The following is a 15,630-nucleotide window of genomic DNA, read 5'->3' as shown; positions in this document are numbered from 1 at the left end:
TATACTAATTACTTATCTCTATACAAGCCTCGAACCCAGGAAATAATGCATTCACGGAGTTCAAACTACGGCATGTTACTACACGGACAAGGGTCATTGCTCATATGAATTTTTGTACCTTTTCAATTGCTCTTTCATAGCTAGATCCAAGAGCTAGCTGTACAGCAATGTAATCGGATGTAGCCGAGGTTATGTTTTCTTTCACTTATTTAGAGATATTCTATTCAACCGATACAGTTAGAAATTTTAATGTGTATGTTAATTCCAATTTGGAAACCGAAATCAATATCGATGTATAAAATATTACTGTCGATAATATGAATAATCATGTAGTCCTAAGTATAACGTTACTGGTATGAAATAATATCCATCACTAATATAATGATATTAGCCAGTCAACAAAATTTTATTATATCCATTGTTGACGTACCCTCATCGAAACGAATGTCATGATCTATGTAGCTAATGATTCAATATTGCGTTACCAACCTAAGAATCTGCCAGTGACTTTAAAATTAGCGTCAATTAGTGAATATTTTCATGATGTTTACATACGGAAGTAATTATTATGATTGTGTTGCCATTCCTTTGCCTCATGTCTTTCAAACTGTTAAAAGATGAGTAATAAATCTTTTCAGTTAACCCATTATATCCCAGTGGCAACTAAAGTTGCCAAGGCAAAAAGCTTCATTGATTGGTCAGTTGTAAATTTGTTCATTGTTCACAACAATTGGTGTAAAGATTCAACTATCCTCCTCTAGTTCGAGTTGAGTTTTATCGCATCCGTTCGTTATGTCGTCAGTACAGAAGAAATTAATAAGGAGTGCACACACAAGATTCTGGACTGCTACACATTCCTTCAATAATGTAAGTAAAATTATATCTAAAAATTGCTGCACAACAATTTCAATTACATAAATCTAATAAGAATATGTGCAATTTTATTGTACTAATAGGTTTTTAATTTACAACTTATCACAATTTCATTAGACTGGTTTGAATTTGTATGGCAACTTTAGTTGCCAGTGGGCACTTACGATTATTTTTTTATTCACTTTTACATATTCTTCAAAATTTTACCATTGCTAACTCCGAAAACGAACAATGACATAATATCAATTTATTATAGCAATTCTTTTCTTCACTACTGACTAGTTCGTAGTTCGATTCCGTGCTGTAGTACATTTTTATTTACGTAATATCTGGTAATAATATATCTGATTTTCATCTGTTATTGTATTATCGTTATGTAAATAGGCTAACTGTAGGTATAGAGGTTTTATACATTTATTATAAAATAATTGGAATAAAATTTGAAGCTAACTACTTCAAATCTGAAATGGAGCAAAGACAGCAAAGCGGCAGTCTTCAAAATCAAGGAAAGGAGTCCTGATATTCGATGCAACGCTGAAGATCTACTTAGAGAAACAGTAAAATCTCCTTTAGATGCTCTCAGAACCTTTTTCTCTACAGAATTACTTACCTTATAGTTATGGAAACCAATAGATGTGTGGCTCAGCATCTTATGCATAATTTGAATGCCTGAAGAGAAGAGATTCTTACTCTAATCGGTATTCTACTTCTGTCTGGGTACCACAAACTGCCATCAAGAAGGCTTTACTGTAGAAGCGAACCTGATGTTCATGTGCCAATAGTGTCAGAATTTATGCGACGCAACCGATTTGATGAACTACTGAGATTCCTTCACCTGACCAATAATGACGGATTAGATGGTCTTGATTCTCTCTATAAAGTGAGACAACTCTTCCATATACTGAACGCTTCCTTCAAACAGGTGTCTCCTGGCAAATGTGTAAGCATTGATGAAAGTATGATTCCATATTATGGACATCAATTCATAAGGGAAACGCCTGTGCGCTTCGGATTCGAATTGTGGGTTGCTGCTGATCCATCTGGGTTTATCTTTCATGCTGAACCATATTGTGGAAGTTCAACTCGCCTTCCTGAAACAGGTCTTGGCCAAGGAAGTAATGTTGCTTTGGGATTGGTTGCTCATGTGCAGTTACCACAAGGAATATAGCTCTACTTCGATAATCTCTTCACAACTGTTGGACTGATGCAAGGACTTACTAACAGAAGTCTCGGAGCCACTGGAACTCTACGGGAAAACAGAATCACTGACTCAATGAATCTGCTGAAAACAAAAGTCTGGAAGAAAGTGTCCCGAGGTGAAATGGCATCCTCTACTTGCAACGATTTGCTGGTAGTCCGATGGAATAACAGCAGTGTCGTTACAGTTCTCCTGTTGATCCCATGAGAAAGGCAAGCAGATATTCCAGAGCTGATAGGAAGAAAATTTGTCAACGTTCCAGGACCTGTAGCGCAGTATAATACCAACATGGGTGGTGTTGATATTGGTGATTAGTTTATAGCTACTTACGTCACAGCATCCATACTAAGAAATGATGGTAGCCATATTTCCGATGGGCAGTGGATGTAACTTGTGTTCAAGGAACGAGCAAATACTGAGTAACTTTCGGTGGTGGACCCCGGACTCATTTAACCGGCATTATAACCTTCATTTCATTCAGACGCTAAATGACCTAGATGTTGATACAGCGTCGTAAAATAACCCAATAAAATAAATAAGTGTTCAAGGATGGCTTCTGTATCGTAGAATACAAACATCAATGCGTCATTCATCTCCTGAAGTCATATGGTTGTACAGCAAACTCACCAGGAATCCGTGGCTCCTTATCATTTTCCGCAGTACTGGATGAAGTGCGTAAGGACAATAAAGGCCATATAGTCGAGAAAGGTCTATCCAAATATCGAAGATATCATGTATGTGGTTCTCGTACAAAATTCGTTTGCAATAAGAGTGATGCTGCGCTTCACCCTGATTCGTGTTTCAGAACATTTCTTGATGCATAAGGACTATTTTGTATTGAATAAAATCGACATTTCCCTTATATCTGACACAAAAATTATGGACAGAGTGTAAAGTAATAGTCTAAAGTTATGTAGTGTGTGTAAATTTCTACGTGCTAAATAAAGCAAAAGTTTTTTATTGAAGTAAGATGAATTTATTTCACAATAACAAAATATTAGACACGCAAGTGCCCAGTGGCAACTAAAGTTGCCAGCCTAGAATGGACATTTAGGTTGCAGGTACATGAATGAAATAAAATTATAGTGATTAGGGTTCTTCCAGGATCACATAACAGAAATATGACGCCAAAATCTCACACAGGGAATTACGGGCATTAATGGGTTAATATTAAATTAGCCAGGCTGTCGTAGATGGAGAACCATCTGGTGGAGGTTCCAGACAATACACCCGGTTTCGTGACATGCGCACTCAGAAATTGTTCCCATGAAATGGGCTAGTTGACCTTACTGTATCTTCTTTATACCACGGTCTAATAGACACAGTCACGCAACTCATATGTATAAAATATGCCAACATTTGACAGCTGGCGCGACAATAGCCCTCTAGCGGCACGCAAGTTAAAAGTGTGAATACTACATATGATAACACATCAGAAAACGAGTTTTGCGTAATTTATTTTATATTTTTATGCTATACAATAAGTGTATATGGTTCTTACTAATTCTACTTTAGAATCCTGGAAGAATTTCACACGCAGTTAATCTACAAGTTTCAGAAACTGGGAATAAAAGTAATTCTTTCAGCTCCTTACAATTGAATCATGGCCCTGATCACGTATCATGGTTTGAAATAATATAATTGTTTGTACGTGGACGGTTAATTCAATTCATTCCTAAATATATTTATAAACCATTGGAACTCTATATTTCCTGTGAGAAGAGTAAAAATTGTAGGGCATATCTCGTAGGGTACATCGCGTGGTGAACTCCTCTCCCTATTTCCTGAGAAATTAACTATTTTCCATACCGCAAATTGGGGTAAACTCGGCCGCTGAGGTAAACTTAAAAATAAAAAAGGGGAAGATTTAAACCTTAATTTGACAGACATTGATTTATGAAGTTAATTATTTTTCTTTTTTTTTTATTATTATTTTGAGTCGCTAATAGTGCTGATATTATAGTTTAAATTTTTATGGAAAGTTTACCGCCTTTTACATTACATTTCCAGTTTTCACACGTAAGCTTAATTTTAACTGACCCTACCTATATAATACGTAATTTACATGCACTTACTGTTATTATGACGTAGATGAGAACAAATGGATACACAACTTTGTTGAAAAAATGGTAACTTCAATTAACTCAGAAAATGTAGACCTAATTTTATTTTCAGAGCAGAAGTGGTGTAAGTCAAAAATGGGTAACGAGGGTTAAAGTAAACGTTCTGTAAAATACAACGCAAAGTAGCAGTTAATATTGAATTTATTTACATTATTAGTAGTCAGTGAATAGCACGAAGAATATATTAATTGCTACTTTGCGCTGTATTTTACAGAATTTTTACTTTAAACCTCATTACCTAATTTTGACTTACACCACTTCTGCTCTGAACGGCTCAAATAATCACTGGTAATGTAAAATCAACACCAATAACAGTCATGCAAATTATTAGAGAAAAGACTGCTTTTTATATTAAGTTTAAAAAGGCTCTTTTATTTCTTGAGAACTTAATACGTCTGCCACATGTATCTACACCAACACATCAGAAATTTATCGACACAGTCTGGATTTATTCAAGAAGTGAATATTTTGCAAAACGATTATAATACGCCATGAATTCTTGAAAAAATTAACACCATAATCCCTACTTGAATGCAATATAACATTCAACTCTTGAAAAATATAAAGAAAAAAACACGAATACAAAAATTATGGAATTACTTGCATTAAAAACTGTAGATACATTATCCAAAATCGGAATGGTTACACATTTACACATGATCTATACAAAACAATAATATACTGTAACAGGTATTTACTTTGTTTTTATTTAAACTGTCCTTCCGACATACAAATAGGTAACTGATAACTAATAAATGTTTTATAGAACACAATACGTAGGCTACCTACAACGTGGATTATAGGTTATAACTGAGTTATGATTTTCTCTTGGTCTTTAGGGAATCTGAAGAACGACAAATTCGGAGATTTAAACTTGTTGTTACTGCAATTTTCGTCATTGCACACATTGCCTTTATTCCGACGCATGATTAAAACGTTATTATAACATCTCGCTTACCTTTAAAGCACGTGCTGGCTGTATCAACCCTATGACCAGTGCCTTGCCTGCCGCTTGAGCGCTAGTGTCGTGAATGTTGGCAAAAAAAAGTGTTGAAGTTGCGCGACTGTATATATTAGACTGTGTTTTTACTGTGATCTGACGCGCCATCAGTAATCTTGGCTCTGACTGGCTAGTTGTTCAGTGTAACCAACACATGAGAAGCCATGAGCATCTAGTGCCAACATTAGTTTAAATGGGTGGGCTGTCAGATATTTATGGAGAAAATGGAAGCATGTTTAAACTGAATAGTAAAGTTGAACGGGTTTAATTTATCCCAAGTTTAACTATCTTTGGAGAAAACGGCCCTAAACGATGCAATATAACTGCCGCCATTTGTTATGTTGAGTCTCAGCTATTGTGAAATGTACCTGCTAAAACGGTTTAAGTACATGTTACTGTTGGAACACCAGCTTTATCTATGGTGTGGTAGCTCCTTTACTTGTCTGTGTCTTGCGCATACGCAGTGTCCCATCATTGGACTTTGAAAAATTTCTTGCGGGAAATTTATCATATATGTAACAGATATGTCGGGGTTACAGGCTTTGAGGTTAACAACTTTTGTCAGGTTTACTACGCTGCCACCTAATTGTTACATAATGAGTCACGTCATAATACACATTTCAATTACATTAGCGACTGTGCTGCCATCTCGTGTTCGTTTACGGCGGACGGGTGGCGATCCTGGCGGTTGTTCTCTTCAAAGTGCTGCCGATTTTAACGTAGCGAGGAGTTATCTGTTACATATATGATCTAGGCTGAGACTCAACATAACAAATGGCGGCAGTCATATTGCAACGTTTAAGGCCGTTTTCTTCAAAGTTAGTTAAATTTGGGACAAATTAAACCCGTTCAACTTTACTATTTAGTTTAAACATGCTTCCATTTTCTCCATAAATAGCTGGCAGCCCACCCGTTTAGAGTAATGTTGGTATCAGATGCTCATGGCTTCACATGTGCATAGACTTACTAAATAACCGCTAGACCGCTCACTGGCGCTAGTGTTATGTTCCCAAATTGAACAATCGACGAGCGGCCATTTGTTTGGTAGAGCTGAATAAGTATGGTTCTTTCGTGTGCTGCTTTTTATTGCAGCAATGCACACGGATGTAACGATAAAGAAGGAACAAATGTTATATTTCACTGGTTAGTTAATCCTTAATTTTTACGACGATTTGTTCTCCATATTATGTTACAGAAGACAAACTATTGTACTTGCCATGTGACTCTTTATGCTTCAAGTTTCCTCTGAGTAAAGATGCCCTTAACCGAAAGTGGATAGGTGAAATCCGCAGAGAGAATTTCTACCCTACATTGAATCATTCAGTGTGTTCAACTCATTTCGAAGATAGTAATTACCTTTCAAACTACGTTATTATACACTGTTACTGTCCTTCACTCACTCTATAGCATTTATTTTTTTCAAACAGCTGTTGTTTCAGTGCATACATGAATAATACAATTATTCACCGAACTTAAACATACAGAAACTGCATAAATCATAGAAATATATATTTTTTATATAACTGAATGAAAGTAATTCCTGTCTTAGTTACGGATTAATGAAACATTTTCTTATGCTATTGCTGCTGCTACTGCTATTATTACTACTACTGTTGCTGCTACTGCTGCTACTACTTTTTTGACTTCATACAGCAGTTTAACCTACAGATTGAATTAAAAATTTGACAGCCAGGGTTGTCGGGTATCCCAATTTAGGTGGGATTCTCCCAATTTCCTGGTTGAGTCCCGATTAAAGAGAGACAAAAATCCCGATTTTACAGTTATTAGCCTTGAACATATTTAAACAAATTAGTCTGTATTTCCGATTATCCGATATTTTTATTTATATGAATATATTGACTCAAATGGTAACATTGTAAACACAGAGATAACCTGCGGATATTTAGTAAGTCTATGAGGTAGCCCAGCTGATAACTAAACTCGCAAAATAATACTTCTTCTAGTTCTACCGCATTGTTGATTAATCCGTTCCGATCCCTAGTCGCTGTTCTCGCAATTAGTAAACATTGTGTATTTCAAGTGCGTTCACTGGCAAGAAAGATACCGTTTTTATGTCGTACATTACACTAATAACAGAGAGACACAATTGCTGCGTTTTGTAGTTTAGTGAACTATGTTTAAACATGGATTCATCGTCAGATAGTGATACTGTTGCAGTACCGGTTCCAAAATTAATTTATTAGCAAATTGTTAAAACATAGACTATTCGCGGTTAGTACAAGAAAAAATTATTGTAGTGTAGTAGGTTATTGTACGACGCTTTAACAACATCTGAGGTTATTTAGCGTCTGAATGAGATGAAGGTGATAATGCCGGTGAAATGAGTCCGGGGTCCAACACCGAAAGTTACCCAGCATTTGCTCATATTGGGTTGAGAGAAAACCCCGGAAAAACCTCAACCAGGTAACTTCCCCGACCGGGAATCGAACCCGGGTCACCTGGTTTCGGGGCTAGACGCGCTAACCGTTACTCCACATGTGTGGACGTGTTCACTGTACTGTGTGTCCTTCGTATTTTAGTGTTTCTCACGAAGGCGAATAGGCCTATTACATTAAAAAGCACGTGAACACTGTGCAGAAAACTGCTATAAATCTTATGATAGGGTAAATTGTTGACAAGTCTAATGTCTTAGGTTAGCTTCTGATATCCCGACTTCCCTCTCAGAAAACCTAGCAACTCTGCTGACAGTAGAGACACGGTATTAAAGGTATCGCAAAGGAAGTATTGTTCCTTTAAGCAAAAACATTTGGCTTTCGGATACGCAATACAACACGTATTGAAATAGCGGTTTCGAAATCCCGCGCGTTTTCTACCTAACAAATGGCGGCTTTCTGCTGCTTCTATTTGGGAACATATTTCTCAATTCTCCGCTACGGCATGGTAGGGGCTCGCTCATTAGAGCTCTATATAGACAGAGTACCGCAAAGGTCGACGGTGGACCCAAGCGCTCGCTCTGTTAACATTGGTGGAATAGGGAAATTGACGCGCTCTCTCAGTTTTTATGCTGTAAATTCCATTCTAGAGCACTGATAATAATTGTAAATATACTGACATGTAGCTAAATGTCTCACGCATGACACTATGAACTTTTAAATGTAATATCTCAATTAGAAGCCTTGCAAATACATGTTATTCGTGCATCAGCTCTGGCAAGAAGGGAGAGCAAATATATAATGTAGGCGTACTGCAAGTATTATTCCATGATATGTTTTGAACTAGGAAACTCTGGCAGACCATAACACTCTTGTTTTACAAGTAGAATTTTAAGAAGTATATTATGTAGTTTGATGGCAGTTACTTACATACAATATCGAACAGAATACATGAAATAAGTTGACTGGCCTATTCACTTTCAGTGGAACTCTATACTTACTTTCATATTTGTTTGCAATATTCTCCAATAAAAGCTCAATATTTTAGTAATTTTAGTACATTTGTTTTTAAAGCAAACACAAACTTATAGATAAATAAATTAGAACATTGAAATAAAATTATTTGAAGCAAATACTCGAATATAAAATTATTATAATCATGGCCATTTTCGGTCACTCTCAGTAAAATGCGTTGCCTGAAATATGTTTGTAAGGCTAGCATTTATTGTCGAGATTGATGGAAGAAGTGCGTAGCTAAAAATGCAGTTATGAGAAAATTAGTAAAAAAATGCACCAATAAAAAATTTAGTTAAAATTCTCATACTTTCATAAATTAACCTTTACAATAGTTCGTAGGTGAAATTACACTTTACTCAATTATTAACGGTTTAATAATAATAAGAATAATAATAATAATAATGGCTTTATTTAACCTGGCAGAGTTAAGGCCGTAAGGCCTTCTCTTACACTCAACTAGGATTGAAACTTCCTTACATAGTTGAACAACAACTGGATCGGAATTAAGTAATTACATACTGATACGATTTAGGTACACAATGAAATCAAAATAGGTAGTTACATAAAAATTTACTCATAAAATAAAAATAAACATAGTGGAATACATATTAATGTTGTTAGAATCAAATAATAATCACACAAAAACAGAAGCCGATAATTCAATAAAAAATGTACACAGTAAAAATAAAAATAAACACATTGGAATACATATTAGTATCAGATTACAAGTAGGCCTAAGTAAGATTCACATAATTAAAGCAGAAACCGACTATTGAATAAAATGTTCACAACAAAAAATAGACTAATAATAATAAATAATATAAAACAACACAGTGGGATACATATTGGTGTTAAGTGATAAATAAACACGATTTACACGATTACACAATAAAAATAAGGTACAAAAAATAAAAGTAAATACAGCGGAATACATTGCATTAAATATTTGCAACGCGTTAGGTCTGGCAACTCATCATAAGATATTTTTCTAATTTCCATTTAAAAGAAAATAAAGTTCGGCAGCTCTTGGCTTCAGGTGGCAGAGAATTTCAGTGACGACAAGTAGCAATAGTGAAAGATGGTTTAGTAACCTAATTTTACTATTAGGCCTATGGTTTCTCATTTTCTTGAGTTACGTCATTATTCCAGTTTCAGATGCTTATTTTTAATAAAATAGTGTAATATCAAGGTTTATGACTTAGTTCGAACTATTGTTACATTCTACAGGCACCAGAGAATCATATTCTGCAGTAATTATCTGAAATAAGTACGTAACCTGACTTAGGGAGTTCTTCCATCCATAGTCAATTTTAACATTGTAATCTTTGTAATGGGACCTAAATTATTTCAAAGTTCGAACTGTCTCTCTCATTCCAACACTTCTAATACCACACTTTGCACTACTCCTCGATTTATCATGCCCTTTTAATTAATAACAAAATAATATTTTGTTTCATTTCATTTAGGAATATCTGTAATATGTTCGGAGACTTATTTAGAGGATAGTTTTTAGTTATACTGGTCAATAATGTGTCGTATCTTTACATTGAAAATCTCCTCTTCTCTACGTAGGATACATGATCGTAAAAGGGGAAGAGTTTTGTTGAATACAGTATTCGGAAAGGCAGAGTCATAAAAGGGGAAGAAAAATATTGACCTTCTGTAAGCAGTAACTAAAGGGATATGTTAAAAGGAAACAAATTTTTAGAGCTCAAGTAATGTTTTTTTCTTCTAGTGATCCTCAAACAGCCACGAATTTCTAAAACGAAACATTGAAAGTGTCATCCAACCCACTTACCGGGTTACGAAAACAATAACTTTAAAAATGGGTAACTCCTTTTTTTTAATATAGAATGAAAGTATCTACTTTTCAGAAATGTTGAAGGGCAAGGTCTGCCGTTTTTCCTTCTTTTCATTGAACTTGTGAGACCGTCATGTCTCGTTTTTATGGTTTTATTTCTCTCCCAATTCTAAGTGCACGTGTAACAAAGGTTTTAGGCCTATTTTCAAGAATCTTACATGTGTCAATTTTCCTTTCAAAATAAAGATTTTTTTTTGTCCTTCAGCTTTCTAAAATTCTTCTCCAGTACTACTTTGACTTTAAACGTCAGTTTTTTTTTTTTTTTGTTTGAGCGCTTCAGTCTGATAGTCACTCTCGACTGTTCTACATTACTTTGTGTTAAGTTAGTGCGTTTTTCGAACAGTGGAAGTGGATCCTTTTGTAGGGAAAAGCGCATAGGGTTTAATGACAAAAAATGTAATTATTAGTTATTAATATTCATCCATGTGTTTGTGTTAAAAATCTGTGTAACGTGTGTATGAAAGACCGTGTGGCTACTGTTTCTAGCATAATAAACTTACGAAATATTAAGTTTATTAATTTTCGTACAGTGTCATTTCTATGGATCGGCGGCTAATAAAAACAATAAAGGTGACAAAGAAAAAAATCAGAATACCGTCATCGCCTGGATGTTGCGCCAGACAGAGAATTCAACTTTGTTCAATTTTCCCCAACTTCAGAGAAATTTGTCAGACGAGGTAACAGCAACTTCCTCCATGGTAGAAATTATAAAGTATTATTTTCATAGCTGTGCATCCAATTACTGAAATTATAGAAATATTAGTATACAGCAGTACAGAGCTCCAAGGTAAGCTTGTCCATTTTATGCTACCTTTGTCTTATATAATCCGTACTTAGTATGATAATTTACTTTCTAAATGGACACGCGGGTTATCCTTGCCACCCAAAATTTTTCTTCTTTCCTTATCTCTCTGCTCTTGAGGTATCCGATAAAGATGTACACCTTTCTCTTGCCTTGTGTAACATCCATATGCACAACATTGTGGCATTTTACTGCCATTAAACTTAGAAGAAAATTGGTATTTAACTGAATTCAATGCTTTTCTTATGCTACTACTAGCGGGCTTTGGGTCCAGAGAAGCGCGCGAGGTCACGTGAACCAATCAGAGCACCACATTGTCGGCAAGCGGTAGGGAAGACAGTTGCGGTACTCTGTCTATATAGAGCTCTATCGCTCATGTGTTGGCTAAACTGAATAACAACAACAACTAGCCAATAAGAGCCAAGATTACTGATGGCACGTATTATACGTTTTCAACTTTCCAACATGTCAGTTGTTTCCAGAAAATTGATGCTATAATCAAATCAACGCGAATAAAGAAGAAATCCGTCTACTAGTTTCACAAATAAATCATTTATACCCATGTGAAGTGTTGTGTATCATTTAATCAGCTGTTTTTTTTAATTTATTGGAAAGTATTCTCGATTCCACTTTTCTCTGATAGGCAAGATCGTACAGTAACTTTTGTCTTGTGTTAATGTGCATTATCTGGAGGAATATGTGGCTCTATTTTAATATAACAATTAATTTCCTTTAGTTTATTCCGTTACCTCCGAAAATCATGATTCCATTAATTTCAAGAAGACAACTTGCAGCTTTTTAACGTATTCGGTAACCTACTAAATTATGCCTACCTGATGTACTCAGGATCTTGATAATTCTAAGGGAAATAGCTTTTATTTTTAACGTTGTAGTATGTGATTTAATCTAGTTATGTAATATTCACAGGTCCTAGTTTATAATTGGTTAGAATGGGCAAATACCCAGAGCAAGGGAGCAGGAAAAAGTATTTAAGGTAGGATGTTGAAATAATTGTTAAATACATGGACAAAATGAATATTTATAAATAATGTAATAAAAACAGCCTTTTGTTTGGTAATAGAAGGGATAAAGTTAAAGAAAGAGGTTAGGGTGCCAACATTTGCTCTGTTCAGTTTTTCAGTGACCTAACCCCAGGGCCTATTCATAATAGGCATCATCCTCTTATATTATTTTTATTTCAGTAAACGGTTGGTTGTACTGTATGATTGTTTCATCGTCCATTATGAATTTTGATCAGATTATCATAAGCTGATTAACGTACACTGTAAGGTCCTGGGTTCAGACAATGGAGAATTCAGGAAAAAAAAGTAAGAATTTTAGAATATGAACCTCTCAGAACTTCACATAAAAATAAGGAGTTTAATCTTGAGATGAAAAGAAGAATTCTTGAACTTGATGTTAGGAATAGGGAATTGGACCTTAAAACAAACAGCTAACTGAAATCACAAGATTTTGAAGTAGCTATGGTGTTCATTTTCTTCAAGTCTATATGTTCTTATTTATTTAAATTTAAAAATTTAATCTAACATATTAAATCACATTAGGTAACTTATATATTGATAACTTCAGTTTTGTTGTGGTCGTAATATCTTATGATGTCATTTTGATATTTTCATAATGTCATTTGGTTTATATCATTCACTGTATTAATAATACCATATTCAACATATCACATCAGTTATCATGCTACTTAAAACAGAAGATATTTAAATTTATGTAAAAAAAAAGGTAAAAGTATCCCCGTAACATGCCATGAAGGCACTTGGGGGGCATGGAGGTAGAGCCCCATGCTTTCCATGACCTCGGCACTAGAATGAGGTGGTGTGGTCGGCACCACGCTCTGACCGCCTTTTACCCCCGGGAAAGACCCGGTACTCAAATTTATGTAGCTTCTTAAATAATTGAATAACAAGTTAATCAGTAGGCAGTTTAACTTAATTCCAATTGAAAAACGAAATTTATTGCATGTTATCATCTATCACATAATTTATATATGGCTTATTTATAATATAGTAATAATACATAAGAAAAAACCATAGGCTAGGCCTAATTATAACATGACATCAAAATGTTCATAAATCAATTGTTAGTTTCATTTCTAATTATTTTAATAAACATGAACATAATATGAAATATACAGTATATTCCCTCCAGTTAATTTCTTATATGTTATAAAATAAACACACTGCATATTTCAAGTAATTAGTTACTTTCTTTAATTGAAATCCGACATTAATATAATTTTGACACAAATGCAGATATATTTTAACTTCTTACATCACTGCGTAATTAAAATAAAGTGGAATTTTTACATAAATTGTGACTACACTATAATGTGTTAAAATATTTGTGTACTTACTTACTGGCTTTTAAGGAACCCGGAGGCTCAGTGCAGCCCTCACACAAGCCCGCCATTGGTCCCTATTCTGAGCAAGATTAATCCAGTCTCTACCATCATATCCTACCTCCCTCATATCAATTTTAATATTATCTTCCCATCTACGTCTCGGCATCCCCAAAGATCTTTTGCCCTCCGGCCTCCCAACTAACACTCTATATGCATTTCTGGATTCGCCCATACGTGCTACATGTCCTGCCCATCTCAAACGTCTGGATTTTATGGTCCTAATTATGTCAGGTGAAGTATACAATGCGTGCACCTCTGTGTTGTGTAACTTTCTCCATTCTCCTGTAAAAATATTTGTGTATCAGTAGTAATATTTTATACAACACAGTTACAGTTGTCATGTCATCATTAGATTCTATATTATGGTGGTTGTGTTGCATCTAAAGCTACACCACACAAGATAATATGTCAGGTTTTAAAAAATAACAATTTTATGCTTAATAATTATGGTGTAAGTTACTGGTACTGCTTAATTTTCAGTGAAGTAAAGTTATAATACTTTTGAAAATACTTTAACATGAATAATAAACAATGTTACATGTACTGCAGTGAATGAAACTCATTTTATGTTAATTTAATCCCTTTGTTTCACCGAATCACAAACAAATTTTAGTCATGCTGGTAATACTTAAGTGAAGTAAAGTTATAATATATTTTGAAAATATGCAAGTTTAACATGAATAATAAACAATGTTACATGTACTGCAGTGAATGAAACTTATTTTATGATAATTTAATCTCTTTCTTCATTGGTTCACCAACAAATCATGGAAGTACGTACTGATGGATAAGATGGTTTCGCCTGACATTATTTTCTGCTACATTTGGGCGGTTGTTAGCTACTTAAAGGAAGTTATGCACAGCGTTAATTGCATCCAACTGGTCATCAGTAACAGGAGGTATATTTTCATTCTCATTGCAAGCTATGTTGTGTAAAATAGCTGTTGCCACAATTACACTTTGAATTCTGTCCAATTTTAGTTTGATTCCAGTAGCTAAAACAGGAAATCTTTTTTTCTATACCTCATAGCTCCTCTCTACTGGACTTCTAGTCCTTATGATGGCCTCCTGAAAAAGTTGTTCCTCTGGCGTGTGTTTAATTGTCAGTGGTGTAATGCAGGGGCGTATTTTGCGGGCTACCGGGGCTACCAGTGGTAGCCCAAGGAAATTACAAAAGAAAAAGTTTATAATATAACATAATGTAATAATTTTGTATTATTAGTTTTACCATAGTAATTAAAATTAAAGTAATTGTTAGATATAGTTTGTGTAATAATAGGGTCAGCGGTAGCCCAAACCCTTTAACCAGTATACGCCACTGGTGTAATGAGATAATTTTGTACAGCATATCCACTATCTCCAACTAGAATGGCTGCACCAAATTCTCCATCTTCAAATCGCCTCTTAATTCTTGAAGAATCAAAAATATGTGAGTCATGAGATGAGCCTGGCCACCTAGCCACAATGTCTCGAATCAACAAGGAAGAATCAGACACAGTTTGCACATTAATTGAAAAAAATTCCTTGCGATTTCTGAAGATTTCTGCATCTCCTCCACCTGGTGATTGTATTTTCATATGTGTTCAGTCAATTGCACTTATATAGTTAGGAAGACGCGAAATCGTATAAAATCCGTGCTTAACCCTTGCCGTTCCTTTAGGTGTTGTTGGCATGTTGATATAATGCATGCTGACAAATGTCGTATAGCTGTAGAAACTTTTGCAAGGACTGGGAGGACAGAGACGGGAATTAGAGTACAGAGGGTGGACTGAGAGTACAGAGAGTGAACTGAAAGTACAGAGTGTGAACTGAGAGTACAGAGAGTGGATTGAGAGGAATGACAGTGGACTGAGAGGACAGAGAGGAGCCTGGGAGGATAGATAGAGCACTGTGGGATAGGGAGTAAGCTAAGAGAACAGAGGGAACAGAGACTGA

At 35.0% G+C, this 15,630-nt stretch overlaps 1 protein-coding gene across 1 annotated transcript in view; it reads right to left on the bottom strand.

Moving 5' to 3' along the window:
• Positions 1 to 8,994: 8,994 nt before the first annotated feature.
• The window catches only part of Abi (tyrosine kinase Abl), an 87,590-nt gene continuing 80,954 nt past the window's right edge, over positions 8,995 to 15,630 (bottom strand). Inside the window, exon 9 of the mRNA XM_069833593.1 lies at positions 8,995 to 13,977. The gene's annotated coding sequence lies outside the window, so the exon portion shown is untranslated. The remainder of the gene's footprint in view (positions 13,978 to 15,630) is intronic.

This window comes from Periplaneta americana, chromosome 8 (genome assembly GCF_040183065.1).
Source record: "Periplaneta americana isolate PAMFEO1 chromosome 8, P.americana_PAMFEO1_priV1, whole genome shotgun sequence".
Taxonomy (NCBI): Eukaryota; Metazoa; Arthropoda; class Insecta; order Blattodea; family Blattidae; genus Periplaneta; species Periplaneta americana.
This window is presented reverse-complemented; position numbering and strand designations above follow the sequence as displayed.